At 42.8% G+C, this 9,814-nt stretch overlaps 1 pseudogene; it reads left to right on the top strand.

Moving 5' to 3' along the window:
- Positions 1 to 3,936: 3,936 nt before the first annotated feature.
- LOC109276688 (ras GTPase-activating protein-binding protein 1-like) lies at positions 3,937 to 4,839 on the top strand (annotated as a pseudogene).
- Positions 4,840 to 9,814: the final 4,975 nt, after the last annotated feature.

Here is a 9,814-nt window from a genome sequence, read left to right as displayed (position 1 = left end):
TGTCCAAACCATGGGACATTACTCCAGGACACCCAGCCTAAGAAATACCGATGGGAGCAAGGATGCCTGAGGGTGAGGGGATGTGGCAGCATCAGGAGAGCAGAGAACAATCAGAAAGGAGGAGAGAGAAACTTCTCCTGGTCATTGCCATCAACACCCAAATGCGTGTCTGTGTTTCCAACCTGTAAACAAGGAGAAGAAAACCTACCTTGACCCCACTGTCCTTATGTCTTACCAACTGGGTCCTCCAAAATATTGTCTACAGTTGCTGTCTCCAAAGCTTCTCTTTCCATTCTCCCTTGAACCCATTCTAAAAAGGCTTTCCTCAACACCACTCCATAAGGATTCTGGTTAAAGGCGTGAAAAAATTCTCTCTTTCCAGACCTACGATCAATTCTCCATCTTCATTTCACCAGAACTACCTGCAGCTTTGAACACATCTGATCACACCCATCCTTGGCTGCCCCCCTTCACAGGGCTCAGCGGGATGCCCACTGTCCTGGCTTCCTCTTGCCTCGCTGGCTCCTTCTCCTCCATTTCTCGTGGGTTCTTCCTCTTCTACCCACATCTCCATGTGGAGGTGGCCCAGGGCTCTGACCTAGTAATGCTCACTTGTTGGGTGATCTCAATCACACACTGGGCTTTAAATTTCCTCTACTTGCTGAAGACTGGCAAATTTAAACCTTTCTTCCTTCATCCTAGACCTCCTGCCTGAAGTTTAGCCCCATATATCAGCTTCCCACTCAACATCTCTTCATTTTTTTCTAATAAATATCCCAAACTCAACGTATCGAAAAATTAAATTCTAATATTCACGTTCTTCAAAAACCTGTTTCACCCTCAACTGTCTCTCTTCTTCCAGCTGCTCAGCAAGATTTTTTGGAGTCATCTTTGGTTTTTCTTGTATACTTCCCATCTGATCTAGCAGCGGTTTCTGCTGGCTCTATCTTCAAAATGCATCCAGAATCTAACTGCTGCCCACCAGTTCTCCTGACACCACCCTATTCTAACTGTCTACCATTTCTTACCTAGGTTACTGCATGTGAATGGTTGAATTTCGCCCCCTTAAAGTCCTAACCCACAGTACCTCCAAATGTGACTATTTTGGAAATAGGGTCATGGCAGGTATAATCAAGGTAAGAAAAAGTCATTCGGGAGGGAGCTTACTTTAATTCAATAGGACTGGACAGACACACCCAGAGGGAAGATGGAGACACAGAAAGGACAGCCATGTGAAGACAGAGGCGGAGACCTGTGTTATGTTGCCATGAACCAAGGACCTGGAGCTACCAGGAGCTGAAAGACAAAGGAAGGATCCTACCCTAAGGCTACAAAGAGAACACGGTCTGGCCGACACCTTGATTTTAGACCTCTAGCCTCCAGAATCGTGAGAGAATAAAATATCTGTTTTGTTAACCCAGCCAGTTTGTGGTGCTTTGTTTCAGCAGCCACAGGAAACAAATACACAGCAAAAGCATTCTAACTGGTTTCCCTGCTTCTGCTCTTTCCCTAAATGTATTCCCAATAGAGAAGCCCAAATAATCCTCTAAATGTAAATCAGACCCTGTCATATCTCTACTCAAAACCCTCATCTGGCTCTCCAGCTTACTCAGAAGAATATCAAAGTCCTCATAACATAATGATCTAGGTGACACCTCATGTCCCTTATACCCATGACATTACCTTTTACTGTTTTCACTCTGATCCAGCCACTTTGCTGCTTTTCAAACACATCAGTCATTTTCACATTAGCACCCATGCTCTAGCAGTTTCCTGTTCCTGGAAGATCATTTCCCTAGATATTCACATCCTTCTAACCTTGGCATTCACGTCAAGGAGACATTTAGTGTCTCCTTGAAGTGTCCCACCCTGGCCATCCTCTTTAATCTGAACTCCTTTCATTCTGATCTTCCTCTTTTTTCCCATAGCAGGTACTGTCTCCCATCTTACTTCATCATTCTCTTACCAAATGCATTTATCTTTATTGTCTACCTCTATGCCCTTGAGTGTAAGTTTCAAGAGGTACATATTTTTGTTTCTTTTGGTCACTGTTTTATTCTAAGCATCTGGGACAGTACATAACACATATTAGAATTTAATAAATATTGGTTGAAGTATCAAATAAATATTTTACCTCAATATTTTTCCTAGAGATAGTCCTAGATCAAACAGTGACAGAAACACAGCGTGCGCGTGTTTGTGGGTGTGTGTGTGTGTGTGTGTGTGTGTGTGTGTGTGTTGAGGAAAGGGTGCAATTTGGAATTGGGTTCAAATCCCAATCCTGCCAATTTCTAACTGTGTAACCTAAAGTGAGTCACATCAAATGCTTCAATTCCATCACCGTAGATTGAACACAATATATATGTATATACATATATATATTCCAATATGATTAATGATTCCTACATCAAACAGTTGGGAAGAATAATTTGAAAATATGTGAAAGTGTTCTGGTACATTAGAAAACACTAAGACTACTGTAATTGGCAGCATTTTCTGTGTACTGATTTTTTTTTTTTTTTTTATAGTTCTATTTGTTGTCAACACTGTCTGGTTAACCTGGGAATTTAGTTCACCGGGAAGACATGGTGCGGAAGAAATGGAATCTGGTTTGGCATTGGGTCTATGGTATGGCTTGTAGAGAGCAACATACAAAGCCCCTTGCCATAAGGGAGGGCTAGGAGGTGCCTGCGGAACAAGTTAACTAACTAGACGATGTCATATTGGTTTGTGCTTCCTCTTGTTTTACCTCTGACGTGCACAGCGTACTTATCTTTATCCTTCTATTTTTTTATAGCACTTTTGATTCACTGGGAATGAACCTAAGCCAACTATCCTCCTTGTGCTTTTTACTTAGCTCCAAATTCAGATGTTCAGTCTAAAGAAATCTTGGCTGAGGTGAAAAATTCCTTTAAACTCATGTGTTCTGAACATTCACTTGCTCAACGAGATTCTTGCCAGCCAACGGAGAAAGTCATACTGATAAGGGGGAGAAGTGCCAAAGAGCTCCAGACCCAGAGTTAGGATTCTGGTACCAGTTCTCTTCCCATAAAGTTATGAAAACTTCAAATAGTTTGCCCTCTTAAATTAGGAATCTTTGATCTTATTTGTAAGGGGGGGGGAAGCTATTTTCACTTTCTCTAAATCTTGAGATTGCCATGCTGACAGTATGGATTCATCTTTGGGTTTAGCGTCTTGGCAGATTCCATACGTGTGTAGCTCAGGCATAGGGGTTGGGGAGAAGGAAATAGAGGAGTATGGTAGAGGCAACCAGTGTTGAGTGAGCATCCAGATTTGGTCCAGGGATCTCTGGACTGGATGATATCTTGCTCTAAAATATAGTTCTTTCTTCCGTAAAAGAGAAAAATAACAACCACCCCATTATATGAGGATTAAGCCATGCCATATACATGACATATTCACTACAGGGCTTAGCACATAACAGAAGGCCCCAGAGTGGCAGTAATTATTGTCACTAAAATGTCACAAATATAATCCCCATTCACCAAAAGAGTCATATTAACCAAAAGAGATGAAGTAGTTAGGAATTTTTTTTTATTATTTTTTTTTACTGTTTATTTTTGAGAGGAAAACGGAATGTGAGCGGGGAAAGGCAGAGAGAGCGGGAGACACAGAATCCGAAGCGGGCTCCAGGCTCCGAGCTGTCAGCACAGAGCCTGACGCAGGTCTCCAACTCACAAACCATGAGATCACGACCTGAGCTGAAGTCGGATACTTAACCTACCGAGCCACCCAGGCGCCCCAGGAATTATTTTTTTTAAGAAGTGAGTCTTGTATTAGTCCTGAAGGCTGTATAGACTTTTCCCAAGTAGAGATGGACACGACTGCATGAGGGGATTTTGCCTTCTGCCATATGCTATGAAGCAAAGCTTGTTCCTTTCCTACTCAGCCATGCAGGTCGAACTGACTAAAGTAATGGTTAGGGAGAAGCAGAGACCCCTGTTGGTGGGGCGGGAATTTGTGAGACCGTATTACACGCTGCCAAACCAGGCCCCAGACATGTTGCACAGATTTTATGGAAAGAACTCTTCTTATGTCCCTGGGGGATTGGATTCAAATGGAAAGTCAGCAGATGCCATCTGTGGACAGAAGGAAATCCATAGGAAAGTGATGTCATAAAATTTTCAACTGCCACACTAAGATGTGCCATGTTGGTGCTCAAACCACTCTGAACGATGGTGTAGTGGTCCAGGTGATGGGGTTGCTTTCTAATAACAGCCAGGCTCTGAGGAGATTCATGCAGACATTTGTCCTCGCTCCTGAGGGCTCTGATGCAGATAAGTTCTGCACTCAAAGTGATATCTTCAGATACCAAGAGGTCTTCTGTGGCTTTGTCACTGGGCCTCAGGAGAGATCTGAGGAAGAGGTAGAGGACCTGAAGAAAGACAGCAGATACCTGAGGTGGCACCTGATGATTCTGGAACTTTCTATGATCGGACTTTCAGCAATGACTTGGAAGAACATTTAGAGGAACCTGGTGCTGAACCAGAGCCTGATCCTGAATCAGTAGCAGAGCAAGAACCTATGTCTAAAATCCAGGAGGACAAGTACGAGCCAGTATTGGAAGAAATTGCTCCTAAGGATGTTCAGAAGAGTTCTCCCCCAGCACCTATGGACATAGCTCAGACCCTAGAGGAGGACCTGAGGACATTCTCTTGGGCATTTGTGACCAGAAAGATCCTTCCACCCAGTGAAGCTCTTGCAGTTACCGAGATCCCACCTTATGTTGTTAAAGTATCAGCTTCACATCCTCATCTTTGGCCTAAGCCTGAATCTCAGATTCCACCACAGGAGACTCAAAGGGATCAAAGAATGTGAGAACAATGAATAAATAGTCCTCCCCAAAGGGGACATAGACTCACAGTCTGTGAGGCTGGTGAGCAAGGTGACACCAAACCCCAAAGAACTGCAAGACTCCCTGATGGTCACCAACTTTTCTTTGGACATGAAGTGGACAAATCAGGGCTTAAAGATTTTTTCCCAAGTTATGGGAATGTGCTGGGGCTATGCATTAACAGTGGCAGGAAGTTACCCAATTTTGGTTTTTTGTGTGTGATGATTCTGATCCTGTTCAGAAGACCCTCAGGGTGCCTGGGTGGCTCAGTGCGTAACACGTCGTACTCTTGCTTTCAGCTCAGGTCATAATCCCAGGCCCCTTGGGAGGGGGGCCCCTTGCCAGGCTCCTTGCTGAGCATGGAGCCTGCTTGGGATTCATTCTCTCTCTCTCTCTCTCTCTCTCTCTCTCTCCCTCTCCCTCTCCCTCTCCCTCTCTCCCCCTCTGCCCTTATCCCCTACTCACACACTCTCCCTCTCTCTCTCTAAAATAAATTAATTTTTTTTTAATTTAAAAATTGTTTTAATGGTTATTTATTTTTGAGAGAGAGAGACAAATAGAGCATGACTGGGGGATGGGCAGAGAGAGAGGGAGACACAGAATCTGAAGCAGGCTCCAGGCTCTGAGCTGTCAGCACAGAGCCCGACATGGGGCTCAAACTCATGAACCGCAAGATCATGACCTGAGCCAAAGTCAGACACTTAACTGACCGAACCACCAAGGCGCCCCTAATTTTTTTTTCCATTAAAAAAAAAGAAAGCCCTTAGCAACAGGCCCGTCGTGTTCAGAGGTGAGGTCCACCTGAATGGAAGAGAAGAAGACTTGAGTCCTCTTCTGGGAAGGGGACCATTGACATAACAGCCTGCAGGGACCTGGGGGCCCTTGAGGTGGGCCGGGTGGTGGACAAAGAGACTCTTCCTATGGAAGCAGGAGTAAGAAAGAAATTATTCCAAGGCAGTGAATTGTTCCTCATTGATCTTCACACAGAAATACCAATCTAGCTCCTGCAGAGAGGTGAATGCCTTCCACCAGGGCTCAGTATCCCAAAGTATGACCCTAGTCTATTATAAATTGCTGACGTTTGTACAATTTTACTATTTCTGTTAATGCTGTGTGCTCCCTCTCCCTCCCCTCCCTCTCCTCACCATTCAGCCATTCACTTCCATTTTCATGGGATGGGATCTTAGGAAAAACAAATTTCCAAAGAAGAGAAAAAGACTAAATTTCCTTGCTTCACTTTTGCATATACACACTGGGCTTTTTGTAAATAGCCATTTCCCCAAAGGATTGTGCCTTGCTTATTGCTGACATTTGGTATGTTTCATTCATTAGAATATTTCTTGTTTTGTATGTGTTTAAATAGCCTGGGAGAAACACAGGATTTGATCAGTATTTTGAAGGCAGGGGGAAACAAAAAGAATTTTCACAAGTGGAAAGAAAGAAAAATGGCACGCTATGGGGGAGAACCATCACGAACAATACTGAGAAGGTAGAAAGGAGCATAGGGTCTTTGGGAACAAAAAGTAGAAAATCAAATGACTTGGGGGCAAATGATAGAATCGTGATTATCATCATAGAAGATAATCGGATAGTGAGGTAGATAGTTGTTGCTACTGTCCTTCCCGCTGTCATCCCAACCCCTTAGTCAAGTAAAAGAATCCTTCTTGGTTGTGAATAACCCACCTTGTACTGTTCAGGAAGGAATTACACCTCCCTCAAATCAAACAAATTACAAAGTACAAAAATGAGCAATCAACTTGGACAAAACACGTGAAGAAACTAAAACCATTAAAAAGGCAAAAAGTTTCCCCAAATTAAGGAACTGAATACTCAAGGGGGCTGAATAAATAAAACAAGATGAAGCAATCATTAGAAAAAATGCAAACATTTTCAGAACGATATGCAAGGATTTTATAGTCATAACAAATCAACTTCAAAGAAATTGGAGATTAGTTGTTTAAAAAGGAAAGAAAAAGGCTACGTAGATGGACAGTTAAAGAGGGAATTTAGGATGCTAGGTCATTAAGTGAGAAAAGTCTTTTGAAACACAGCACAAGACATACAACAGATGACTTAAAAGAGAGGATATCCACCAAATGAGGCAAATTTGAATGGAGCTTTTAAGAAAGAATTTCACTGGGGTGCCTGGGTGGCTCAGTCCACTAAGCATCAACTTCGGCTCAGATCAGATCACGATCGCCTGGTTCGTGGGTTAGAGCCCCACATCAGGCTCTGCTGACAGCTTGGAGCCTGGAGCCTGATTCAGATTGTGTCTCCCTGTCTCTGCCACTCTCCCTTTTGCACTCTGTCTCTCTCAAAAATAAATAAACACTTAAAAAAATTTAAAAAGACACTGGAGAACAGGCAAAGCAGACCTCGTATCTCTGCAAGACAGAACACAAACTAGAAGATTTTTCAGGTTGCCACACAGAAAGCAGAAACCCAAACAAAGAGCCAAAGGTGAGAGTTCATGAAGCCCAAGTCAATGAGATGTGATGGAATGAATATACAAAAGAGGAGAGATGCATGGAAAGAAACCTTCAAGGATCTCTAGAAAAGTCCCCTTGCAACTCTGGCTGAGGACTGATCTATGCATGAGTGAAAGGAAACTTCCCAAGGTTAAGGAAAGAACAATGAATAAGTAGTTGGCTGGACAATTTCCACACCTTACACAGGGCTGGGATCCATTAAAATATCCAAAAGCAGAGTGAAATGACTTTATAATACAAGGAGGATCAGGCTAACTCCTCAGAAGGTTGTGGCTTTAATAATGATGTTAAATTCTCCCTAGACCAAAGGGAACTCTGGGCATGCCTTAACAGAGATTCAAAGTAACTTCAGAAGGATTCACTGGATCCCAAGTAACTTCACCAAATGCCATAATGCCTTTCAATTCTGTATAATAAAGGAAACAAATGAAATTCAGCACGTTATGAAATAAAATTCCCCAGGTCCAGTAAAAACTTACCAGGCATGAAAAGGGCAAGAAAATATCACCACAAGAAAATTAATCAATAGAAAAAAGAACTGAAATGACAGTCAATGGAATTAACAATCAAGGACATTAAAACAGCTGTTTTAAATATACTCTATATGCGAGTTGGCAAACTTTCTATAATGGGCTGGATAGTATATATTACTGGATTTGAAAACCAGATGGTCTCTGTCACAACCACTCAACTTGGCCACTGTACTGCAAAAGCAGCCATTGACAAGGCACAAATGTTCACACCAAAAACTGGAAAGAACCCAAAAAGCCATCAGTTGGCGAATGGATAACCAAACATGGTACATCCGCTTTGGGAACACTCGTCAACAATAAAATGAATAAACCACTTCGATACACAATAAAAGGGATGAATCTGAAAAAGCATTATGCTAAGTGGAAAAAAAGACAGTCTCAAAATGTTTCATACTATATGATTGCCCTTATTAAAAATTCTACAAAAGGCAGACTGTAGTGACAAAAAAAAAGCATTATCAGCGTTGCCAGGGATCAGGGATGGGAAGATGAGACTGACTGCAAAGGGTGTGTGGGAACTTTCTGGAGTCATGACCACTTTCTGGAATCAGTCTAGATCATGATTGCAGGGATGGTAACACAAGTCTTCACATTTTTCAAAACTCATTAACTGTACACTTTAAAGGGGTATATTTATAAAGTAGATTTAAAAAAAATCAACTATAGAGATGTTAGAAGTTGTCAATTTGAGAATAGAAGCATAAAGGTGGGCTTTGTAATTGACTGAAAAACACAACGGGTGCAACTGAAGAGTGAATCACCATGCTGGCAGGTAGCACCCTGGAATTTTCCCCCCAAAAGTGCATAACATTCAAAGAATGGAAAGTGTGGTATAGTTAGAAAATGTGCAGTATAGGGGCGCCTGGGTGGCTCGGTCGGTTAAGCGTCCGACTTTGGCTCAGGTCATGATCTCACGGTCCGTGAGTTTGAGCCCCGCATCAGGCTCTGTGCTGACAGCTCGGAGCCTGGAGCCTGTTTCAGATTCTGTGTCTCCCTCTCTCTCTGACCCTCCCCTGTTCATGCTCTGTCTCTCTCTGTCTCAAAAATAAATAAACGTTAAAAAAAAAAGAAAAAAAAAAGAAAAAAAAAGAAAATGTGCAGTATAGAGCTAAAAACTCCATTTTTTAAATGTGTGTGTAAATGTATGCAAATGAATGTTAGTGGAGGGGCAGCCTGGAGGGAGGTATGCTAAAACGTTCTAGGGGAGATGAGGAGCAGAGGAGAGGAAAGGAGGGTTTTCACGTGTTGTTCTGTGCGCTAATTAGTCATTCTTTTCCCTATGCTATTCTAGAATTCACAGGAAACAACAGTGACAAAAATCAGAAACTCCAAATCATAGTTGTGATAACAGACTGAAGCCCAAGGCCTAAAGACAGATTGAAAAGATCTCCTCCTCTTCCTGAGCCCATATCCACATTTCCAGTTGGCCACAAGGATCGGAGGCCAAGAAATAGGAGTGCCTTGGAATATTGAAGGTATAAGAGAGAGGTCTCAATGCCAGGCTCTTCTCTTAGAGCTCTGGCTCTATGAAATAAATGTAAAGGGCATTTGGAAGGAGAAAATGAGAGAGAGAGCGAGAGCGAGAGAGAGAGAGAGAGAGAGAGAGAGAGAGACCTGGTTCTCAGGCTATGAGTGGCTGAGGTGGGGAGGGGTAGAAACAGAGAAGACCTGACCCCATGGTGCCTCTTCCCAAGACTGAAGAGTGGTTCCCAGTCACCACCTTAGAATCAGTCTAGTACGTTCTGCTTTGGGCGAGGCATAAGAAAGAAAACATGGCACTTTCCCTTGCATAAGAAGAATAGCTAAGAGCTTGTCCTTGCCCCCATTCTACATTCCCAGGCAGGCTACCTAGTCTGCAGAGCCCTATGCAAAGTGAAAATACAGGGCCTTTCATTCAAAACCTACTAAGAACTTCAAAATGGCAGCTGCAGAACATT

This window comes from Panthera pardus, unplaced genomic scaffold, assembly GCF_024362965.1.
Source record: "Panthera pardus isolate Hobbes unplaced genomic scaffold, ASM2436296v1 HiC_scaffold_21, whole genome shotgun sequence".
NCBI lineage: Eukaryota > Metazoa > Chordata > Mammalia > Carnivora > Felidae > Panthera > Panthera pardus.
The sequence above is the reverse complement of the archived record's forward strand: the minus strand, read 5'-3'. Positions and strand labels throughout refer to the sequence as shown.